Source organism: Triturus cristatus, chromosome 8 (assembly GCF_964204655.1).
Source record: "Triturus cristatus chromosome 8, aTriCri1.1, whole genome shotgun sequence".
NCBI classification, from domain to species: domain Eukaryota; kingdom Metazoa; phylum Chordata; class Amphibia; order Caudata; family Salamandridae; genus Triturus; species Triturus cristatus.
Window position 1 is genome coordinate 1,050,378,225 of NC_140591.1, and position 26,235 is coordinate 1,050,404,459.

Sequence of the window (26,235 nt, forward strand, 5' to 3'; positions counted from 1 at the left end):
ATAGTACTTCTACTCCTCATCCATACAGATTGCATGCCTATTGCTCAAGTAAGGAATTCTACACATGTAATAGACTTGAAGGTTTATAATCACTAAAACAAGAGAGTGGCAAGGGTCATGTTGGACACCCCAAAGTTGTGTCTTCTTATTAGCTAGGCCTAGTATTATTAGCAGCAGTTGGTTAACTGGACATCATGTGTGGGAGGAAGTACGAGGAGGACAGCCCCATTGCATTAGCCAACGAAGGCCATATGCTATTTTTTCTCAAAACATCAGATTAATCAATCTGTAGCTTCAGCCACTCCTTAACAGCTTGTCTTCTGCCTTGACTTCAGCCTTTTTTTAAACTTTCCAACAACAAAATTCCCATCCTATATTTTTTATAGTAGATACTGACTGTAATGTATCCAAATTGTAGTGAATTATGTTTTTCTTATTTTATTTTGCTATAAAACAATTAATAGGGGGAGGTGTATCTGGTATCTAAGAAATGTGTAATCTTTTTTTTCCTAGCCCCATCGACCACCAGTGCTGGGGCCAGCACAGGCGGCGCCAGCCAGTTTTCAGTTTGGATAGCAGAAGTGGGTGAGCCAGCGGCAGTGGCCGTCAGTGGTAAGTCATATTGCGTGCTTATTATTGACAATTAATTATAATTATAAGCTCAATGCATGGGTGAAAGAAAGCATCAGATGCATACATAGTCCTATAGGTGACTGATAGCTAGGATGCATGGGTGGGTGAAGGATGGCTGAAAGGTTGGTATACGGGTAGGAACAAAGCTTGCCTGGGTGGGTGAAAGTGTATGTGTGAAAGGATGCCTGCCTGGGTGGGTGATTAGAATCCTGTGGTGGTTTCTTTTGATTGAAATACACTTAAGGACACATGGGTGGGTAAATGTCAAATGTATGTTGCTGAAAGGTTTGTGATCATGAGACTAAAGTAAGGCAGAGAGCCATGTTTGGAACTTTGGATGGATGGCTATATTGACGTATGGGTAGTTTCAATGGTGAAGAGGGGGTTGAGAGAATGTAAAAAAACTTAAATGGTGGTGAGTAGCAAAGCCAAGAGTGAAGAATACAAAATAAAATACTGAAGAACAATGCAATGAAGAATGTAAAAATCCTTGGGAAGGAGAATAAGAAACTATGGTGCTCCTCTGTTGTGGTGTTCGTCTCACCTTTACTTACCTGGAATGTTTTTTCAAAGTTTTTTTCATTCAAATGATTGAGGAGGTGGTATTTCAGACTCCTCCCTGGACTCACAGTAGTTTTCAAGTGCAACATTATGTATCCTTCCTACCCACCCATCATCAATCACCTCCCTCCATACCCATGACATAATTTTCTATGTGTTTTGCTAAGAGCATTGTTTACAATTTGACTTTCTTCTTTCTTGATATGTAGCTACTCCTGCTGCTCCACCAGCCAGGCAAGAAATTGCAGCCTGGACCCTGCGGGGAAAATGGAGGCCATCAGGTACAAGTACCAGCGGCTAGTGGCCAAGGAGGATGGGACAGAAGCTGCTGCAGATGCCCTGGGCCCCAGCCATGCCCCAATAACCACCCCACCTCCACACCATCGCTGCAGTCCAATGGGTGCACGCCGGCACCACCACCATTCTTCCAGCAGTGCGGTTCCCCCTTCTTTCTGCCATTATGAGCGACCACATCATGCGAAGGCTGGTGGATATCAAAGCCAGACAGGAACCAGTAGAGAGGCACCTACAGAAGCTCCTTAACCACCGTTGGTGCTCTCTTCAGTCCCTTTTTAATCTGGTTTTTATGGATTGTTGGGTTCTTCTTTATTTATGGATATTTCTTGGACACTACTGGTTGGGGTAAGGGAGAGGGGTGGGCCAGTTGTGGGTTTTGTATTTTGTTCAGGGAATAATAAACTTTCCATACTTTTCCATTTTATGATTATGAATGATTTAAAAAAAATGTGTTGGGGTTCTTGATTGTTTGTTTTACTTCTCAGTGCTGCGAGTGCCGCAGCCAGTTTTAAAAGTCTGCTGATAGTTTAAACAAAATCGCGGATGTGGTACCCTCCCTTGTCCTACTACTCTCATCTTCTAGTCTCTGCAGTCTACTCTGCTACTACTATATAATATTATTAACCCCTAAGGACTCGGACGGGGTGGGGGTGGGGGTGAATTACCATTGTATAGAACTGATTGCAATTCAACAATGATCAATCAACTACAGTTCACTTCTCTTACCTGATTAGATGAAGCAAGGGCTCCATGGTTTCCCAAGGTGCCATCACGGTGGTGGTAGTAGTAGCAGCATGCATTGCTAGCGTTAATTTTGAGATTGAAGGCAAACTCATCGGAACTGAAGTGAGGTTCCACTCCCTTGTAGGTGAACTAGAACTGTAGGATAAGGACTCAGGGAGTGGGAATTATTCATCGACCGGGACGTTCATAAACTGTAATAAAAAGATTAGGTTAATGCCGTTATTATTATAAGTAAGCTTGAAAACACTCACCAGAGACTAGACTACTAGAACAGACTCTATCTCAGACACAAGAAGAGAGCATGATAAGCAATGAAAAATGGAATTAATCAGAACATTGTTGAGCTACTACAAACTGTATGATGTAGACAAGCTTAACCAGCTTAGACACAAATTAATACAGTGCCAGAATGATGATGCTGGCAATGAGATGTTCCTCTGGAAAGAAATATCATACACTGTGCTGGCTGGGGAGGATATTCTATAATATATACTGCCAGTGTGGGCTATATGAGCTTACTTAGGAATTAGATCCTCCTCACCCTGCACTGGGTTGTTTGTGTTGTTTTCACCACATCCACCCCACCAAGTGTGTGATCAATTAATGCTGCAAAAATGGCTCAGGCACACCTCAAAAAATCACACAGTCTGGTGGAAGATGGTTAGGGGTTTGATGAATGGCTGGGAAGGGGGAATGAGGGAAAGGGTTTACAAAGACAAACATTACACATGAACAACACTCATCTTGGCAGCGGACCATCATAAATCTGTTATGGGAGGGAAAGGAAATGAACGCATGATGATGAGTGGTACTAGACATGTATAGGGAAATATATTAATTATGCAGTTGCCTGTCTGCCCCCCAGAGAGACCCAAGTTACATACATTATATTTATGTTCTGTTGTACCGGGCTTAGAAAAATAGCAAATACAATAAAATGATCTGTAGGAGTAAAGAACAAACATAAACACAACACACACAGTTGTAATGATTGAAGAAAAAAAATACTGTATAAATTGGGAGTTGCATCTTTGCATTCCTATTGGACGGTCTGCCGGTGAATCTTGAGTGCCTGGCGGATGCTATTTGGTATGGTAAGTGTGAGTTGTTTTTCCAGTATGGCACAGAGTAAAGGGACTATAGATGGAAAAACCAAAAAGGATATTTAAAAATCAAGGAGAAAACAAAAAGTTAAACTGCATAAGGAGGAGTGCAGCAAGAAGACTATCAGAGGCAGCATGGCTAAATCAGACTCTGTTTATAGCAGTTACCTCCAAAAACAGGCCCCCCATGCCCAAACTCCACTTAGCTTCAGATTTGAGCCAGACAGCACTGAGCACACATACATAGTATACCCACAGCAACATAGCATTTTCCAAATTAAGTAAAAAATCAATGTACTTCTGTCAGTCACACCAAACTCACTAGCCACCACCACTACACAGACATGTAGATCTGGTGTCTGTTTTTGTTTACCTTTAGGCTACTTCAAAGTCATCATCAATCATCCAAATCGGTTGGTTTCAGTGAATGGGAAAAAATCTATCTTCTTCTGGTGGCACGCCCTGAGTTATTCCACCAATCGTCTCTGATCCTCCTGACCTGTCTCTGACTGTGAGTATGGTGATCTCTGTGTCCAACTCGGAGTCCGTACCAGCAGTGTCTGACTCCCAAGTGAATCCTCCAGACTCATCCACTCCCGACTCAAAAAATGCAATGGATCAGCCTTTAGTAGTAAAATTATGTTATTGAAAAACAAGAAGGGAAAGATTGACTTGTGTTACTTTGTAGAATAGACATTCACAAGAAACAACAAGCACTCATTGTGCAATGCATGCCATCATTGACCAGTTCTTCCGGGGGAGTACCTCTAGGTTAGGAAAGGATAGATAGATAGTCAGGGCCCAGGGTTTGAGGCAGGCACACATTTGTTTGAATTCTCTATCCAATGTCTGGCTTGAGAGAAATGGCTTTTGGGCGAGTCAGGAGTTAACTTTACTACTTCATTGACTGAAGACAGTTGCAACTCTAATCCGGCAATAAAAAGAGTAAGACGGTAGGGATGGATTTGTGAACCAGAAAGACAGTCACACACACACACCCATAAATAATAAAGTAAATATTGTTCCTTGGCTATATCTTTTTTTGGGTTGGGGCGTCAAAGAAAGGAAGTAACTGGAAATTGAAAGAGCCTAGTTGTTAGGAAAGTAGAGCTCATCCTCAAACGCTGGTGGTTCGCCCAGAAGTAAGTCACCTAACACACTACTTCCATGACCTGAATCGCTGTCATCATTTTCCAGCTGTGCTACTTGAGGTATGGTATATCCAGTGGTATAAAGTGCTGATTCATTTTGAACATGGTTAACCTCTCCACGTATTGAGGTGAGAAACCTGTCCTTCTCAATGTCAGAATGGCACCAGCAGCACTGAAAACACGCTCAGAAGAGACACTTGCGACAGCGACAGCCAGATAGTTTATTGCCAGCCTGCTGAGCACTGGCCTTTGGCGCCTTTTCCCATACCAATACAGCAATGGGTTTTTGATCACTGTAGACTTCTGTTGAGTCATCCAGATAGGCCTGGATCATCCGCTCAATGCTCAGGGGTGCTACACTTTGCTCTGCCTCTTTTGCCTTTGCCTCAACACTGGACCTAACAAGCCCTTACTGTAGAAACCATTCCTGTGCTGATTTTGGGGCTGATGCTCCTGTTCTTGTTGTTGTTGATGTTGTTCTTGGTGGTTTGGGCTGCTGTGAGCCAAACACACTGCCCTCAGGTTCTGAATTTGAACTTAAAGCCAGCTGACATGCAGAACTTGTTGTGCTCATGACCCCCAGAGGTCAGCATTCAACTTCTTAGAAGGACAAATTGCATTTAGCCACACAAGATGGAACAATAACATGTCTGTAATGCATTGGACGTCCAGGGCTGCATGTTTCTACACTGCATTGACAAACTTTTTTCAAACCATTTCTGACAGGTGCAGGTAATTTGCTGAACCTGTTTTTTATTGGATTTGGGAATACAACTATTTCCCATGAACAAGGAATTCCCATTGAGTGTGAGTCATAAGCTCTCTTTCATTAAGTCCCTCCCCTTAGTTTGTTCACACAGCCCCTTTTCATTAACGAGTGGATGATTTTTTAAGATCCTCCAGGAGTTGGCAAAAGCCCTGGGAAACCACAAAGAAAATAATAAAACTAACTACAGGAAATAATACTATAACAAGGTACCATTGGTTTACTAATCAAAATGATGATGTTGTCCAAGTGTTGATGGTGTCAGCCTAAACCTTGGCAATTTCCCAGATGAAAGCCAGGCACAGGGCCAGTACCTCCCCTTGTGTGCTGGCCACTTGGGTGAGTGACCCATGTGGGTAGGGCTCCTCATAATGCTAAGGACAACGCTGCTGATATAAGTGAGGGCTAGGCACAGAGGACCTGTGGTAAATCCTGGCAAGTGTGCAAGAGGGATGGCCCTTCTTGCTAGTTGTATACGATTTCATTAACATGTGAATGTTATCAACTAGTTAAGATTCACATCTTCTAAAGTTCAACTCTTTCAAACAAGTTTAATGCATAAGTTGGATGAATTCTCGTGTTTCCCTAACTCTGCGCAAAGGTTTGCGCGGAGTTAGGAAGCACAGGAGAGAAGTTGGCACTTCATTGAATGACCCCTGACGAAGGGTCATGTTCTGACCCAAAATGCATTGGGTTTTGAAAAATATAATGGATTAGAACACTCTATAGATAAAATTCTGGATGGTCACATTTGATGAATTTACATGATGTTTAATGCATTGAATGACCAATAAATCATCCAACGTGTGGATTAAACTCGTTTGAAAGAGTTGAACTTTTGAAGATGTGAATCGGAACTTGTTGATAATATTCACATGTTAATGAAATTGTGCTCCCACTAGCAAGAAGGGCCATCCCTCTTGCACACTTGCCAGGATTTACCACATTGATGCCTATGGACAAGGCGCTAGGGTGGTTGAAACACACCATTGAGTATCATTTTTGTACATTGAGTTTGAACGTTTAAATACAGTGTGCACTTTGGCAATATGGTTGTATTTCTACAGAGGACCTGTGGCCTATGGGACTAGCACGGCCCAGCATGACAGAAAGTCCTCCCCTGATGAAACCCATGCTTACTGAGCACAGTCCTGAGGAACTGGATTGCATCGCCTCCCTTGGCTTGGCCAGAGAAATAGAGAGACTGGGAATTGGAAGGAGCAGGGGTAATATGTTAACCCCTAGCTTCTCTGAGCACAGATGCCATGCCACTTGGAGATGCCTCTGACACAAACTTCAGTAGTCGCAAATCGTTGCCACTGTGAGGGGTGGGAGGAAAGCTTGACTTGGCTGCTCAGGCTTCCATGCCCCCTGTGGAGGCTGCATGAGTCATTCAAATGTTTAAAAATACCTTGCTCCTTCTCCACAGGTGCCTTTCTACCAATAATGATGGGGCCCAGCTTGGCAACATGTCCCAGGGTCACTCCATTGGAAGGGGACTCTAAGTGCTTTGGGGTCGAGTCCAGGCTCCTGCAGGCTGTGGTGAGTGGCAGGCAACTAAGGTGCAGGTGGGGCAACCCTCTTTTGTGTCCAGGTACCTGGTTTCCTAGTTCACTGTGGCTGGTTGAAGGTGATGACTTATGCAGATCTGACTGGATGTCCAGGTGTGCCAGTGGTACAGCTGCGCACCCCAGCTTCCATGGGAGCCCCTCACCTGCCTGGTGCTGCAACTTGCGGCTTGTGGGCTGAGCACCCAGAAACTCTATTTGTTGAGACTGACATCCACAGGGGAAGCCGGATGGGACTTGGTGCTTTCATGCTGTGCGGGCAGTGGACAAGCTGGGCTGCCTTTCCCCTGTTTCTCCTGCAGGTGGGTGGACATCACAAAAGTTGCCTTTGACTGTTGTTGGATAATCTGGCTCATAGCAAGCTGTGGGAATTAGGGTGAATTACAAGACACATTGATGGTTGACACTTTAAATTCACCTTACAGCGTAAGGCATCCCAGCACACACCGGGGCGCTAACATGCATCTCTTTTTCCTTTGTCCCCGAAGGTCACACTCAAATCACTCTTCACTGAATCCACCCCCCTTTCCTGGTGCAGAGCTATGCTGCTGTTACACCTACCCTCCAAAGGGAGAGCCGATTTCTGGACTGCCTCAGGGTATAAATCCCTGGTTGCCTGGCTGAGTGCCACATGTGGCTCCCTGTGGTGTCCCGTGGCTGCCTGTGCACATCTACCTCACACTCTATCTCCCCTCCAGTCATTTGAGGTCCCCTGCATTCAACTGATGAAAGGGTGTGCTGACAGCCACCCCTGTGTGGAAGAGACCTACCCCCTCTGTGGAGACCTCCTGTACCCCGGGTGTTGGCTTGGCTCCACAGGCCTTGGCATTCGACTATGATCTCAGATGAGATGTGCCAACCACGCTGAGCCAATATTTTTCTCTGTCCGTGAGCATCCGCGTATCAGTATCTTTCTTCGGTTGTTGACAGGAGTGATGAAACATGAGTCCACAGGAGGACCATCCACATGCCATACATGTGTGAGCCTGCATCTCTCCTTGCACTGTGGGTGTGGGGTTGGGAAACCCATCCTTACAGGTCAGCTATGCAACCAGATACACCAAGTGGAGACCAGAAGAGATACCAAGAAAGCAAAAGATTGGCTAGAGACAGGGCTTCATTGAGAAACAGCTTCTGATCACTGTCCTTAATGTGCATTTTCATGCTAGTGGGTTACTTCCATATGCCTGGGCACCCTGGTCAGTTGCCAGCCCTGGTCATCTGGTTGGCTGGACAGGACCATCTGGTAAGCAGTTGAACCAGACTCCCTAGTTGGAGGTTGGACAGGCTATTAGAAGGTTGAAGGACCATCTGATGAGGCAAATCTCAACCTGCTGCTCTCCTGCATTACATAAGGACCCATTTCATGGGGTGTTAATAAAAATTGCTTTGTTGCCAGACTGAGGGGGTGTTAGGTGAGGTGGCTTAAACACCTCGGCTAACCAGGGCTGAATTCCTGAAAGGCAGATACCACCCCAAGGCATCGAGACTCCAGAGACAAATGAATAGGTTGGCAGCAGCCAGCCAAGGAGAGCATTTGCATTTTTCTACTCAGGTCAGGGTGGAATTTGACTGGGGAGTAGTCTGGGGCTCCTCTTATAGGCCAACCAGCTCCAAGACCTGAACAATGAGCGCCAGGTGAAGCCATGATTTTCACCTGGGAGGCCCTGCCCCTCAGCCAGAGCTTTAGCTCTGGGCAGAAACACCTAACTGGACTGTGGTACAGTAGGGTTGGACTGGGGAAGAACTGGGGCTTCTTCTTGCTAAACAGTTCAAGTAACCCCCTATCCCCATAGACCATAGATCCAAGCATCAGGCAGAGAAACCTTCCCTGTCTGTGGCGTTAGATCAGTGGTGAGTCTGGGGCCTCACCGGGTTGAATATTTCCTTTAATAACCAATGAGAGGCCGATGAAAACATGGCTTTCACCTGGGAGGCATGGTTCCTGCAGGATGGGGCTCTACCGACTTAACAGTGTAGCTTTTTCTTACCTATGGCAGGGTGACATCAGACCAGGGAGGAATTTAGGGATCCTTCAGGCTGACAAGATCCAGTAATCCCCAGTGAGAGACAGATAAAGCTATGACTTTTTTTCTGGGAGGTTTGGTTGCTATGGGCTGGGCTTCCAGGCATAGAATGACCACTATCCCTACTGAGGGCAGAGTGGTTTCTGACATGGGAGGTGTCTGAGGAACCTCAGGTTTGACTAATTCCAGTTATTCCTAGTGGGAGTCTGATGAAGACATGGATGTCACCTGGGAGTGCCATTCCCAGCAAGCCAGGGATCCAGCCACCAGGCAGAGTGACCTAGGCTGCCTGGGACAGGAGAGTGGGGCCCCATGCCCAAGGGTTTGCCAAGATTCAGCATATCAACAAGTAAGCTTGTCAGATTCAAAATCATGTTTTTGCCTAAAATGTCACTGGTGACATTTCACTATTAAGGCCAATCCAGATGATAGACAAGTATGGATATGCCAACTCAGAGGCCCATTCATGAACCACGTCAACAGCCAGGCAGGCCTAATTATAAATTTGCACAGCCCTAGTGAGGATGATTCATGTGTTAAATACGGCGTCCATACTTTTCCATGAATAATTCTGGCTATACCAGATAAATCCTTGAAAGTCAGAAATATAACTAGTACCTAAGCTTAAATTAACTAGGAAGGATTTGATTTACAACTTTAAAAAATGTGGTGAATCGGCCCCTAGGTACAGTTATCAAGGTAAATATTTATTTGGCTAAAATTGAAAAATGGAATCTTATACCAAAGCATAAATATTTAATGTGTTATTTAACAAAATATTGTGATAATATGAAAATACATTTGTCCTTACAAATTTTAACAGGTGTATGTTAAAAAAATCAATTTGAAAATAAAAACCCTGTTGAATATCATAAGGCTCCATTTTGTCTTGAAGAAGGTAGGTATCTTGATTGAAAATGCAATCTGTGTATCATGCTGCAGTGCAGATGCCATCGTCCTATGGGCATATTTACAATATACGTAGCCAAGCAAAAGGCCATGTCAACCTTATGTAAATGACCAGTGAATAAAATAAAATTCCCTCTGGGCTGTCTCATTGTATTTATTTTATACTCACTAATTAGCTGCAGCTATTTGCAACCTGCTGTTTTTATAACCCTCCTCTTTAATCAAGAGGTCACTTTTTTAAATCTGATAATACAGAAAGTCAATCCATTTTAATGACGAGCCTGATTCAAAACACATTAATTAATAACAATTTCCCTTTGTACATTTATTGGTGATAAACTGCAAAAATATGTTCATAAGTATTCAATATAAGAAGGCATATTTAATAGTTGCTTTAAAGGCAAGTAGATACCTGATACAGTGAAATCCCGCCATCATAGCAGAAGTTAACCGTCTTAGTTGCAGAAATCACCTATCAAAATAAAGAGTCCTGTTGAAAAAAACACTCAAACCAACAAGCTTAAACAAAGCTTTGTAACAGCACATGAAAAGGAAGCAATATATGTAGTCAACAAATATTGCATAAGAAACTGATCATATACACTTAACCAGGATAAACACATTTGTGAAACCTCAGATCCAAGAAAAGTAAAGACTGCAAATGTTTCCAAGGATAGCAAAGCACACAACTAGATTTAAATTCTCATGTGTGTAAAGGGTAAGTCATACAAAAACTTTCCAAATCAGATATACTCCTGCAAGATGGATGAGAGTAAAACAGTAAGACAAAATATGACCAACTACAGAGAAGCACAGCTACCATTTCCATAAACTCACACACCCGACAGTCACTCCTACTCCTACAGTGGTTTCCGGTTTTTGCCAAACACCAGCAGGTGTGTATTCTGCAGCTCCCTTTTTCTCCCCTGGCCTGGATCAGTGCTGCAGCAAATTGCAGTAGGCTGAGGGAGATAGGTAGGAAGAGGGGGGTTTGCAACCTCAGCAAATGGCAGATTTAGACCGACAGCTGCACACAGGAGCAGTTGCAGATGCAGAGGGCGGGCGAGACCTTCGGCCCCTCTGGCAGTGCGAAAGCAGCCGGCATCAGGCTGGTGGGGTTTGCACTCACGGAGGGCCCTAGACGCTAGCTCATAGTGGGGACGGATCTCTGACAAAATATCGAAGGTCAAAAAACCGACCTACAAAAATATCGCAGCAAAAATATTGATGTCAAGAATATCGACATCCTATCTACAACATGGTAAGTACAAAAATATCGAAAATAAAATATAGATGTCAAAAATATCGTTATTAAAAATATCGTTTTTTTTTTGTTAAAAAAAATATGTAAAATAAACCAAATAATACTTATAAATAAAATAAACATAATTAAATATATTTTATAATGTTTAAAATTAATAATTGGGTGCCGATTCCGATCCTGTAAAACCCGGGTACGAATGGTCGTACGGAGCGTATTCTCCGTACGACTCGTACCCGGGAAAAACACCTTACAAACCAGCAAGTACGAATCGTACAGAAATACCATTTCCGTACGATTCGTAAAAAACTACGTGCGACGAAAAAATACCCACAATTCCCATCCGGCGCGTACACCTACATCACCACTACAAAGGTGGTACGGGCCGTACCCACGCTCTGAGGGCGTGGGTACGGCGCGTACCCCTACATCACCACTCCAATGGTGGTACGGGCCGTACCCACGCCCTCAAAATGTGTGTGTACGGCCCGTACCACCATTGTAGTGGTGATGTAGGTGTACGCGCCGTACCCACGCCCTCAGAGCAGGGGTACGGCCCGTACCACGCGTACCCCTACATCACCACTACAATGGTGGTACGGGCCGTACACACGCTCTGAGCGCGTGGGTATGGCCCGTACCACCATTGGAGTGGTGATGTAGGGGTACGCGCTGTACCCACGCCCTCAAAGCGTGGGTACGGCCCGTACCACCATTGTAGTGGTGATGTAGGTGTATGCGCCGTACCCACGCCCTCAGAGCGTGGGTACGGCCCGTACCACGCATACCCCTACATCACCACTACAATGGTGGTACGGGCCGTACCCAAGCCCACAGAGCATGGGTACGGCCTGTGCCACCATTGTAGTGGTGATGTAAGGGTACGCATGGTACGGGCTTTACCCACACTTTGAGGGCGTGGGTACGGCCCGTACCACCATTGGAGTGGTGATGTAGGGGTACGTGCCGTACCCACGCCCTCAGAGCAGAGGTACGGCCCGTACCACAATTGTAGTGGTGATGTAGGGGTACGCGTGGTACGGGCCGTACACACGCTATGAGGGTGTGGGTACCGTTCGTACCCCTACATCACTACTACAATGGTGGTACGGGCCGTACCAACGCTCTGAGGGCATGGGTACGGCGCGTACCCCTACATCACCACTCCAATGGTGGTACGGGCCGTACCCACGCTCTGAGGGTGTGGGTATGGCACGTACCACTACATCACCATTCCAATGGTGGTACGGGAGGTACCCACGCCCTTAGAGCGGGGGTACGGACCACATCACCCGTACCTCTAGGGCACCAGTACATTAGTGATACAAGGCGTACACACGCCATGAATGTTGGCTTAGGGCCTGGTGCAGCATATAACCAGTATATTGGGGTGTGTTCATGGCCAGGACAGCAGTGTACAGCACCAAGGGTGCAGGTGGGTGGGTGGGTGTCTGCCTAGGAGTCCCAGCAGTGGACAGAGACATGTGAGGGGTGGGTACAGAGGAATACCAGCAGTGGACAGAGACATGTCAGGGGTGGGTGCATATCACTCCCAGCAGTGTACAGAGACATGTGAGGGGTGCGTGCCTATCACTCCCAGCAGTTTACAGAGATATGTGAGGGGTGTGTGCATATCACTCCCAGCAGTGGACAGAGACATGTGAGGGGCGGGTGCATATCACTCCCAGCAGTGGACAGAGACATGTGAGGGGTGGGTGCAGAGGAATACCAGCAGTGGACAGAGACATGTGAGGGGTGGGTGCCTATCACTCCCAGCAGTGGACTGAGATATGTGAGGGGTGTGTGCATATCACTCCCAGCAGTGGACAGAGACATGTGAGGGGTGAGTGCATATCACTCCCAGCAGTGGACAGACACATGTGAGGGGTGGGTGCAGAGGAATACCAGCAGTGGACAGATACATGTGAGGGGTGGGTGCAGAGAAATACCAGCAGTGGACAGAGACATGTGAGGGGTGGGTGCATATAACTCCCAGCAGTGGACAGAGACATGTGAGGGGTGGGTGCCTATCACTCCCAGCAGTGGACAGAGATATGTGAGGGGTGTGTGCATATCACTCCCAGCAGTGGACAGAGACATGTGAGGGGTGGGTGCCTATCACTCCCAGCAGTGGACAGAGATATGTGAGGGGTGTGTGCATATCACTCCCAGCAGTGGACAGAGACATGTGAGGGGTGGGTGCATATCACTCCCAGCAGTGGACAGAGACATGTGAGGGGTGGGTGCAGAGGAATACCAGCAGTGTACCGAGACATGTGAGGGGTGGGTGCAGAGGAATACCAGCAGTGGACAGAGACATGTGAGGGGTGGGTGCATATCACTCCCAGCAGTGGACAGAGACATGTGAGGGGTGGGTGCATATCACTCCCAGCAGTGGACCGAGATATGTGAGAGGTGTGTGCATATCACTCCCAGCAGTGGACAGAGACATGTGAGGGGTGGGTGCCTATCACTCCCAGCAGTGGACAGAGATATGTGAGGGGTGTGTGCATATCACTCCCAGCAGTGGACAGAGACATGTGAGGGGTGGGTGCCTATCACTCCCAGCAGTGGACAGAGATATGTGAGGGGTGTGTGCATATCACTCCCAGCAGTGGACAGAGACATGTGAGGGGTGGGCGCATATCACTCCCAGCAGTGGACAGAGACATGTGAGGGGTAGGTGCAGAGGAATACCAGCAGTGGACAGAGACATGTGAGGGGTGGGTGCAGAGGAATACCAGCAGTGGACAGAGACATGTGAGGGGTGGGTGCATATCACTCCCAGCAGTGGACAGAGACATGTGAGGGTTGGTGCCTATCACTCCCAGCAGTGGACAGAGACATGTGAGGGGCGGGTGCAGAGGAATACCAGCAGTGGACAGAGACATGTGAGGGGTAGGTGCATATCACTCCCAGCAGTGGACAGAGACATGTGAGGGGTGGGTGTATATCACTCCCAGCAGTGGACAGAGACATGTGAGGGGTGGGTGCCTATCACTCCCAGCAGTGGACAGAGAAATGTGAGGGGTGTGTGCATATCACTCCCAGCAGTGGACAGAGATATGTGGGGGGTGGGTGCCTATCACTCCCAGCAGTGGACAGAGATATGTGAGGGGTATGTGCATATCTCTCTCTTTCAGCAGTGAACAGAGACATGTGAGGGGTGGGTGCCTATCACTCCCAGCAGTGGACAGGGACATGTGAGGGGTGGGTGCATATCACTCCCAGCAGTGGACAGAGACATGTGAGGGGTGGGTGCAGAGGAATACCAGCAGTGGACAGAGTCATGGGGGTGTGTACATCATGATCAGATGAGCACAACTCCATGGGTGTATGTACGCCTCCCTAATGTTCGACTATGTTGATAGTGCCACACAGTTCGCGGTATTTTCTGCGTGGTCGCGGCTCGCCAACTTACCCATGTGGTTGCTCGCGGGCGCGGCCATCTTGTTTTCACTCTTCTCGCGGTGCATGATCGCGAGAAGAAAGACATGATCGCACGACGCATGACGTTACTGCGGGCGCGAACTGTCGCGAGACAGCGCAAATGGCTACCAACAATCCAACATCTCGTGGAGAACGTGACCGGATCGGGAAAACTTGTCGGCGAACGCGGGGATTCAGGTAAGGCGATCGCGCGCGCGAGAGAATGTATTATTTTACAGCGCGAGCAAGAAACAAATTATCGCTAAGCTGCGGAATGCAGAAATTTTGACATTTTCGCGCTCTCCGCGGAACGCGAAAATGTCAAATTATTGCAATTTCCGCGAGCGGAACGGAAATTTAGCCCAGGCCTATTAACAACACATCACTGACAGCAGTGTCCCACTCCCATGAGGATGGATGTCTTTCCCCCACTGCATGACACAACACATGTGGGTGTGAGGACAAATGACACATGCATACCCACCCCTGGCGGATGCAGCACAATACACACACAGAGATCATGCCACAAGACTGTATACTCATGTCAATGCCCACTAAACTAAGAGAGCCAAAGGGAACACACACTGTCACGCACATCCAAGGACTGATAGGAATGTACAGGTGCTGCGACAGCCACCAAGATGTTGCCTCTCATGGAAGGAATAAGGTGGAGTTCCCACAGATACAATGCCCACAATTGTCAGTCAGGTGCCCAAATACCCTGCAGAACAAGTACCAATTGTGTGCTAGGCTGGGATAACACACATTCATAGTGCAGAAAATGGTGAATGTCGCCATTAAGGCATTACTACATAATCAATACACAAGTACAGTGACTAGCAAGGATGGCAAAGACGATGCAGCCGGAGACATTGCTGAGCAGGCATGGCCATAGTTGAAGGGATCCGTCACCAACAAAGGAAATGTAGACACAGGTCAGCACAACAAAAGTGCAACTCCCTGTAGGGAAGATGTCAGGTGCCACAGAGGAAGGAACACTCCTTGGGACAATGTCTCCAAACACAAATAGCACACACAAGCAAAGATACTTTGCAGAGACCTTGTGATGGCACGCAGATACCATGGTCCACCCCATGAGCATCAGACTACAACTTTTTCCTGAAACATAACAAATTACCACAACCCCAACTCCTGGACCATCAGCACCCACATCAATACCTGAAATGCAATAGTGTTCAAAGTGAAAAGAATATGCTTTATTCAGCATTAAATACAAATTTATAAAAGGACACTATTTACAAAGGCACATGGCCAGTCCAGATCAGAAGTCATTGGGGGGGACACATGGCCACGCGTCTCCCCTAGCTTGCCTGCACATTAGAGCCATCAGGTTCCTCGACTAGGGGGGGCATCATGTGGCGAAGGACCAGGCACCGCAGGGACAGGAGGTGTAAGTGTAGGTGTGGTGGGTGCAGGGACGGACACCTCCACCACAGGGGGTGGGGCAGCGCCAAAGGTGGAGGTCAGCTCGGCGCTGCCCACTGCTGACAGGTCGTCCAGCGTATCCCCTGCACCCGAAGAAAACACAGGCTCAAAGGAGGGGGGGTTGGTGTGATAGGGTGCAGCGCTACTGGGGGAGGGGGTGGACAGGGGGGGACTCAACTCCCCTACCCGTGGAGTGCCTTTCCCGTTTGCGGGCTGGAGAGCCAGAGGGGCTGAGGCCCAGCACAGCCAAGTAGGCCTCCTTGTCAGGTTGTGTGGTAGGCGAGCTGAGGGGAGTGCCTTTGGAGGGACTGGGTAGTGCGACATGCGGACTCGGACTGTGGCTGCGTGTATGCCTGTGTGCCCCAGACCCAGTGGGTGTGCCTTCATCCCCATGAGTGCGCGTGCCAGGAGGAGTGCGCTTGCCCTTACGTGGTGGTGTGCTACCTGTGTCTGGTGGGGTGCGTGCTTGGGAATGTCTGTGTGTGGTTGGGACATGCATGGGAGTGGGAAGTGTGGATGGTGCAGGGGTATGGGGGGACGAAGCGCTGCAGGAGACTCACTGCTGCCTTCAGTGAAGAGTCCATGGACCTCAGCAACATCCATTGGTCAGACATCGCTGATGACATGCCCTCCATGTACAACACCATCTGTGTCATCATTCTGGTGTGGCCATGGAGGACATTCAGCATCGATGTCTGGCCAACCTGCAACTGCCGCAGAATGTCCACAGACTTTGCAGTGAGGGCAGCAGGGGGGACAGGGGCAGGGGGTGCGGTGCCTGGCACGAAGGAGACACGGTGTTGCCTAGCACGGACAGAAGGGACCGGAGCAACTGGGAGGACGGTGATGGGAATAGAGGGGGCGGTGACAGATGTAGTGCTGCTGCCAGGTGTTGTAGCAGCCTCCGCCCCCTCGAGGAGTTCAGCCTCGGACGCGTCAGCGTCGTAGTCAGTGTTGTCACTAGACAGGTCCTCCGCCTGACTCCCCTCGCCCTCCATGCCACTTGCTCCTGCAGACACGGCAGCAGTGGTGGCAGCAGTGCTGGATCCCTCCTCCACGTCCGTGCAGGTGTCTCCCTCGGTGTCCTCCGATGATGCTGTGGGCAAGGTGAAGATACAGAAAATAATCAGTCACCTGTATACAACTGACACATGAGTCCAAACAAAAATGTCACAGTGCATATCAGGAAATGCATCATGAGTAACATCTAGAATAGTCCGCACATATGTAACCCTGCACTCCCCAGTTGGTTGACCCACCATGCCACTTGGAAACAATGGAGATTATGACACAACAGCAAATAACTTGATATCGATTTATACTGAGAAGCTAGTGTCTGTGGGACAGTTGAGCACAGCAAGACTATGAAGGCATGCCACCTCTTGTTCACTGTGAACAAAACAGTATTGGTGCACCCAAGGCCAAATAACACACCTCAATGCTGAAGGTGTCCCCACACTCTGAGACCTGTGAGTACTTTGTAAACCCTAACCAAAAACATTGCGATCCTTTGGGACTCACAACACTTTACACAATGTACATGTTTAGAATGTGTGAATGTGCCACTTTGTGAACAGAACACACATCTGCCTGTATGACAAAAGTCACACAATGAGGTGCACACAAAACTCCATTTACACAGTCATTGTATGAGCTGCCAGCCTAATTCAAATAAGCCACTGTAACGAAGAAATGGGGTATCAGTAAGTACATATACATGGCACCACGTTGGTCTGGATGACTTGACACTCGTAAGTTGGTATCAGCAACAACCAAGGACTTACCCAAATGCAAACACACTGTGTGAACATGGATATGTATCATCAGAAAACAAGTGGTAATCGAACTGTGCCATTCTTTAAAATGTGCCAGCGTTTCCACGGAAAGTGTAAAAGTACTTTCTTTTGCACTTCCCTGGGAGACATCTGTCATGCAGGCACATTATTGTCCTTCACAACAAACTAGCAAAGTCAAGCATATGAAAAATTGAGACATGTTGACAATTGTAGTGAGTGCCAAGGTAAATACTTCTTGACTAACAACTTGAATCATGCCACCTGTCACATGGCCATCTGTACCATGACGACACAGTTGGCAACACATCTGACCCACTGCCAGTCATGTGGAGTGGCACACATGTCCAAACACAGGACAATGCATTAGCTAATGGACCTGCAATGTGTTGGGATAAGGAGCACCTGCACTGAGGAGACACCCTCATGGCAAGCAAGAATGTCCACACAGATGTCAGAACACACAGACCAAACTACGTAGCATCTCGACCACACACTGGTGACAGAAATGGATGAGCATGAGCCAGGTATTTTAAATTTTGACACATGCTGCAAAGCACAAACATTAAACCCTGCACAACATGACTGGGTCACTGCATGTTGAGTGTCTGTCCAGACAATTATCACACACTGGTCAGACCTGGCAAGGAGACATAAGGTTTGGACATGTAGGCCTTGCCCGCACAAACCCCCCATACCTGAGACAATGGTATTGAGACAGATCAAGAAGTTACACGTCTTAATCTGGGTCTACTAAAATGTGCATCAAGAATTCCTAAATGTACTCCACATCCCCTCGTGAGGCTTCCAACACATATTTGTCACAAACAACCATCAACAGATAATTGTGAATAGACACACAGGCACTGCCCAGTGTGAGGATGCACAAGCAAAATGGGGTCAGCCTGTACAACGGGCACATGTAGCACACTGTAGATAAATACAAATGAGGCCAGGGAACAATGCCACAGAGGCCAAACTATGCTGAACACACAGAGAATGGGCACAGTGTTGGATGACACACATGATTCCAAGGCAAGGGTGTCTTAGGGGACTGTAGTGGGCACACTGCTCCATGCTCCTGGAATTATCTGACTGTAACATGAGCTACCATCTCGGCACTATGTATACCTCCCACTCATGCACATCATGTCTGAGGCCACAACATCGGTCATGCATGCTGCAAGTCTGTTCATTTGAAAACTCACACTCCTATGTTGAGACTCAGCATCAGTGCCAACTAATTTGGACCCCCAAATGCCTGAACAGGACAGGGCACAGGCAAGGTAACAACACATATTTCACACCCCCCCCCATGATGCAGAAAGCAATGTGCACTTGGATTAACTGCCAGCCTAGATGACCATGTGCAAAAGTGATTACACACAGACCAGGGAACACATGTCAAGGAGGGGAAGGTAGGAAGAACAGCACCGTTTGACTTTGGGGAACAGGATATGCACTGCACAAATTAACCCTCGCAGTGTATCCAGGCGAATGCACACTTCCAAAAGCTGGTGACACACAACAAACACACATGTACCTACCCCCTTCCTGCTGCTGCAACTCCTGTAACCATCTATCCAAGTCAGGGAAGACCACCGCCAGGACACGCTTCATCTGGTGGGTCAGGCGTCGGCGCCCGCCGTGCTTGCGTGGAGGTGAGTCCTTCAGCTGGCACCAGGCGATCCTCCGGGTGCAGCACCGGATGTCCTGCCAGCGTTTCCTCACTTGGACTAGGAGCTGACTGCGACCCTCCACCGATCTCACGGCCCTGGCGGCCCGCTTCCATATCTCTCCCTTGGCGTAGGCAGTTACCTGTAAGGATGACAAAGTGAGACAACATCACTACACCTGCTCCATGTCACAGAGACACACATTTGAACATCTTTGATATGTTGAACAGGGCATAGTATGCTGGCAACAAATAGCACCTTTGTCAAAGGGACATTTGCCTCTGTGGAAGGCCCAATGCACTACATGGCATTGAAAGTACACAGGTGGCATGAGGGGTGCAACACACTCCCTGATCATGGCACACGCTGTGCATCACATGCAACACCAGGCTGATGGACAGCACCTCCAAGCAGTCACATGCCCCAGGCCACTGACGCAACCTCAGCAGAGTACACAGACACACACAGGCACAGATCAATCACCTGCCATTGGCAACAGCGGATACAAACCTCACTCTGCATATGTGCCACTTGCCTGTGGGGTGTCACAGGTGTGGTGCTAGCTCAGCAAGTCAGACACTCCGCACGGCTTACTTCTCACATCAGATGGGTGGAGCTGTTGCCTCCTCCATGCAGCTGTGGTGCAACACTCCACATAGACACTCACCCACATGACAAGGAACATTCACACACATCAATGTCCAGGGGCGTACACATCATTTGGACACTCTCACCACAGCTCCACTCAACTCACACACATCTGTGGGTACAGTCAACTGTCACACCGGGGGGCCACTGAATCACCTCTGGACTATAGAACAAAAATGGCCCAAAGGATTGGGCAGGCAGATTGTGCCATGCACTATGCAGTGACTGTCACAGTAAGCACAATGCAAGTAAGGAGTGCACACAGGAACGACATCATACTCTGCATGGGAGACATAAGCCATTCCCCCCCCCCCTGGGACCCACTCTAAACAACATTGCATATCTGTCACACCTGGACACAATGCCAGAAGTGACAGTCACAAAAAAGGTGCACAGTCAAAGGTAGTGGAGTCAGCACTCACCTGCTTCCCTGGTCTCCCATACAGGCTGGTGTACTGTGGGAGTATGACATCCAGCAATGCCTCATTCTCCTCCTGGGTGAATGGCTGGGCCCTCTCCACAGACCTTGACATGGTGCCAGAGGAAGCACAGGCAGCAGCAGTGGTGTCGAGTGAAAGGTAGTGCAGGCAAGTGCCCTCTCATGGGTTCTGGCTGACTTATATCTGCCATGCTGGGCTGTTTTATGTACAGGAGTACAGAGTGATTGGTCAGTCTCATTTGCATCCTACGTTTCCTCCAATCCCTGTAAACATACACCAGTGAGTGCCTTTGCATGGTTCAAAATTTGAGCATAATGTGAAGTCAACAACCACTTTGCAACATTGTATTTAGTTGCCAACTGCCTTTTACAGGCCACATGATTGAAAATTTGAACTTGAAAATCGGTATCCATGACAACCAGCATGCATTTAGGCCCTAATACTTGTCCCTCATGTGTCCCTATGTAATTTAGCAATCCACACACAGGTAGGGTGCGTTTCACACGTACCCCTACGGCACCAGTTGCACAGTGCGTTTCACACGTACATGTACGACCAGTGTGTACACGTATGTGTATGACCAGTGTGTACACGTATGTATACTACGGAAGTGTACACACTGGTCGTACACGTACGTGTACACACTGGTCGTACGGGTATGTGTACACACTGGTCGTACACGTACGTGTACACACTGGTAGTACACGTACGTGTGTACGGTCCGTACACACACCCGTACTCCGGCGGGAACACCAATGTGATGAGACGGACCGTTCACACGCCCTCAGAGCGTGTGTACGGTGCGTTTCACAGCTTACACTGGTGATAGGAGGCGCACACGAATGCAATGGAGGTGTCAGACTCGTGCACGGCTGTACATCAAGTCATTGTCATTGCAGGCCTTCATGTGCAGGGCCTAGGTGTGTCAGGCAGTTATATGGCACATGTCTCCTCATGTTTTAGCACAATAGATGTGTGATGACCTGTGTACACATGTCATGTGTGATGGGGCAGTATGTGGCACACTTCCCCTTCCCACTTTGCACATGTGTGCTTGTAGTACAAACATGTCAAGCACTGCAACACTGGTATGGCACAGTCACCAACACCCGCAAATGACCCCTGATGCCAGGGACAGGGACACTAACACCTGACATCTAAGTACCAGCGTGACCCTATGTGACTATGTCCTGTGTGTGTCATGTGTTCCCATGAGCTTGCTGTTGGTGTTCCGTCAACTGCATCTGCTGATGCTGCATCCAACATGTGTCTGTGTGTAAATGGGCATGGCACACATATACGCACACCATGCCACATGTGGATTCACACGTTACGTGTGTCTGTATGCTTCAAATATTATATTTTGACATGAGGACATATCTGCGCCGTATCCATGTCTGTGTTTTTGTTTTTCACGTGTAACCCTTCTTCGCTATGTGTGTGATCTGTACATTTTCAATGACATGTGACCTGTGCGTCTAGCTTGCCGCCAGTAGTCTGTATGAGATGACATCCTTCGAATGCAGATACGTGGATGTATGTCACTCCTGTGATGTCTCTGGCTGTTCACTTACACTGGCCCACAGCTAGTTTCGGGGCATGTCATGTAGAACTTGACTATCAACGGGTGTAGCTGGCTTGTCGTAGGAGTATCACCTGGCTGGCATACGTGTCCTGGATGTATTGCACAGACCAGACTCTGTATTTAGCAGATGTGTAGTAGCAGTTGAGCATGTGCTCAGTTCATTGACATTGATGTTGTTATGTCCTCACTCTTCGTTATTCCTTCCAATTTTCTGCAGGGCACCGCCTCTCCCCCGACTAATGCCAGACTTGGGTGCCATGAGGGAACGTGACTGCATAAGACGTTACCGCTTCTCGCAACAGTTGATTGAGAACTTGACCGCAAAGCTTGAACAACACCTCCAACCGCGACACAGGTATCCTACTGCGCTGACCCCCAAGATGAAGGTGATGGCAGCCCTACATTATTTTGCCACCGGTACGTTTCAATTCACCATAGCTGATGTGGGTGGCATGTCACAGACCATGTTCAGCCGTGTCCTGTATGATTTTTTAGAAGCCATGTTGGAGCACCTGGATGAATTCATCCATTTTCCAACTCGTGAGCAGTTGACAGGTGTCAAGGGTGAGTTCTATGCCCTGGGAGGGATGCCCCATGTAATTGGGTCTATTGATGGGACACATGTGGCTTTGGTACCATCACAGGCACAGGAGGTCGCCTATCGCAGCCGTAAACATTACCACTCTATAAATGCCCTTGTGGTGTGTCTTGCTAACATGCTGATTTCCCATGTCTGTGCACCTGGGTCAGCACACAATGCCTACATCATGAGGCGTAGCAGGGTGCCAGAAATGATGCTGCGGCTGCACACTGAACGAGCATGTCTTGTTGGTGGGTATACTCTGATTGTCCTTGTTTAGTGCAATTTTTGTATCTTACGGCATCTCCCGACCCACTTCTTTACATGATGTTTCGATGTAGGGGACTCTGGCTATCCTAACATGCCATGGCTGATGACGCCTCTCCGCAACACCAGAACAGCTGCAGATCACCGTTACAACAACGCACATGGGCAGACCAGGCGAGTGATCGCGAGGACGTTTGGCCTCCTGAAGAGCAGATTCAGGTGCCTTCACAAGACAGGCGGGTCCCTCCCATATGCACCGGTGAAGGCCTGAAAGATCTTCCTTGTGTGCTGCATGCTGCACAACATGGCAGTGGAGAAGGCTGTGCCACTCATCCTGGATCCGGATGAGCAGGAACATCCACCCGTGGAGGATGAAGGGCTTGGTCACGAGGCAAGTGAGGATGAGGAGGAGGAGGACGACGACATCCGGAGTCAGCTCATACGCAACTTCTTCTCATAATGGTGAGTCCATGGGTCTGAGTGTGCACGCCTGAAGCCTTGTGTGGCAGGTGTTGCAATGTGTGTGTCCAGCTTACTGTATGCTACGTGACTTAGATATGTGTTCAGATGTGTCACTCGAGTGATGATGTCCTTCCACACATTTTAGCTTAGACACTCAATTTTAATATAGCATGGTGACACACTTATTCCTGTAGACAAAATGACCATGCATGCGGATGACAATCTTTGCCCTGACTTCTTGTGTGTCTGTCATCCCCAGGTCGTTACGCATGCTGTCTGCGTTACGCATGCTGTCTGCTCGTGTCATCGTTGGCCTCCCGCTATTCCTCATGAGTATTGCAACGTGTGCAGAATCAGCGTTCCATGCATGGACATGGTGAAAAGTCTTTTTGGTTAAGGATTGCTGCACGGCATTTTGGTGTTGGTAGGTGTTTGGAATGTGTGGGCACTGCTCCCATGCATGTTGTGTTACTATACATACATGTCGACTCACCATGGGGCACATGACATGTTGCATGACTCCCATGTATTGATAGTCACCCTTCGTAACAGTCATCTGTGATGGGAATGCGGATTCTGATGAAGGCATCAATGTGTGTACAACTTCCCTCTGAAACATACGGGATGCTACGAGTGGACATAGTGTGGGACATCCCCATGAGAGGATAAATGGGGAATTGCAGCCCCTCTGTATGCAGCAGGGGATGTTTGGATCACCCCCTTCACTTGTGTGCCAGTTCAATGGATTTACAGCATCTGTGTTGTGAAGGGGGTGTCCAGTGTAGGTCCCACATGTCCAGCCAAATGACCTGTGAGTCTGTTCATATTGATGCTTTTCCCTAGGTGTGAACATGAGTAATAAAGGTGTTCCTCACCCTCCACGGTGCCTCATCTCTGTCAATGCAGGTCTCTTGCCACTTTACATGCGGCATCTCTGGCATAGTTGTCAAAGATTGTGTATATGAGTCTATGTGTAGTTTAGCAACATGCATGCAGTTCTTCAGGGATTTGAATCTCTATTGTGCATGATGTCCATGGTTGTGTATGTATTTGGGCATGTTGGTGACCACAACGGGCCATCAACACCTGCTGAGGGTGTGTATCCTGTGCGCAGCTCGTCCTTCAGTTTCATGATCCGGTGTCAGTCATCTTTGGTGATTGTGCATCCATTGTCTCTGGGTGGGCCATGGGAAACCGGACACTCCTTCCTTTACATACGCCTGTTGCAGTAGTCCTTTCTGACATCCTTGTCTTTGTGTGCAACTAGTGGCATAGTTTCCAGGACATGCCGCCTGCTGCTGCGGCCCCTGCAGCAAGGGCACACAAAGTTTACAGATTCGGCAACACACACACCTCAAAGATGCTCCTCCCTTCCTCCCTCCACCCATTCATTTGGCTGGCATCAGCTTGTCTGTGCCACTGTTGCGCCCACGCGGTGCCAAAGGCTGGACCGTCAGAGCATGCAACGTGCACATTGCACGACCCTCATGTCCTTACATGACCCACATCACACTACAGTCTGATGTTGCAGCCACCCTCCAAGCATTGTCCATCCAAGGAGCTACCGCCTGCTCTTAGGCATACCCTAGGCGCACACACGACACCTTTGCATGATGAGTGTGCAACTCCAACTGCCTACACAGTGCTGCCTCGCCTTCCAGGCCCTGTCACACCAACCAGGTCATGTCCCTCCTACTCCCCACCGGCTCCGTACACCAGCAAGGCTATGGGAGTGGGACTCAAGCCTTCAGCATGTAGTATAGTGGCATCATCTGGCACATGGCCCAGGTATCATCTCTCAGCGTGTCAATCTTCAATGTGTCCAGGTCCCCCTCACCAGCATCACATGCGCACAGCACCTCATCATCAGCTCGTATGCCATTGACAGCCAGGTGCTCTTCACCCTCACCAAAGACACAGCCATTGCCAGTTCCAACATTCAAGAAGGCATGAGATCCATTGATGAATGGCTGAACATCAGCCACCTGAGGCTGGACTTGTACAGGACTTAGGTAATCATCTGAGGATTGTCCCCTTAAAGGTGGGTCAACTGCTTGTGTCCCACCCGCAAGAGCCCTGCACATGCACCCAGTGCCCACGCACACAAGATGGTGCGCATCATGGATTTGTCTGTCCAGACAATTATCACACACTGGTCAGACCTGGCAAGGAGACATAAGGTTTGGACATGTAGGCCTTGCCCGCACAAACCCCCCATACCTGAGACAATGGTATTGAGACAGATCAAGAAGTTACACGTCTTAATCTGGGTCTACTAAAATGTGCATCAAGAATTCCTAAATGTACTCCACATCCCCTCGTGAGGCTTCCAACACATATTTGTCACAAACAACCATCAACAGATAATTGTGAATAGACACACAGGCACTGCCCAGTGTGAGGATGCACAAGCAAAATGGGGTCAGCCTGTACAATGGGCACATGTAGCACACTGTAGATAAATACAAATGAGGCCAGGGAACAATGCCACAGAGGCCAAACTATGCTGAACACACAGAGAATGGGCACAGTGTTGGATGACACACATGATTCCAAGGCAAGGGTGTCTTAGGGGACTGTAGTGGGCACACTGCTCCATGCTCCTGGAATTATCTGACTGTAACATGAGCTACCATCTCGGCACTATGTATACCTCCCACTCATGCACATCATGTCTGAGGCCACAACATCGGTCATGCATGCTGCAAGTCTGTTCATTTGAAAACTCACACTCCTATGTTGAGACTCAGCATCAGTGCCAACTAATTTGGACCCCCAAATGCCTGAACAGGACAGGGCACAGGCAAGGTAACAACACATATTTCACCCCCCCCCCATGATGCAGAAAGCAATGTGCACTTGGATTAACTGCCAGCCTAGATGACCATG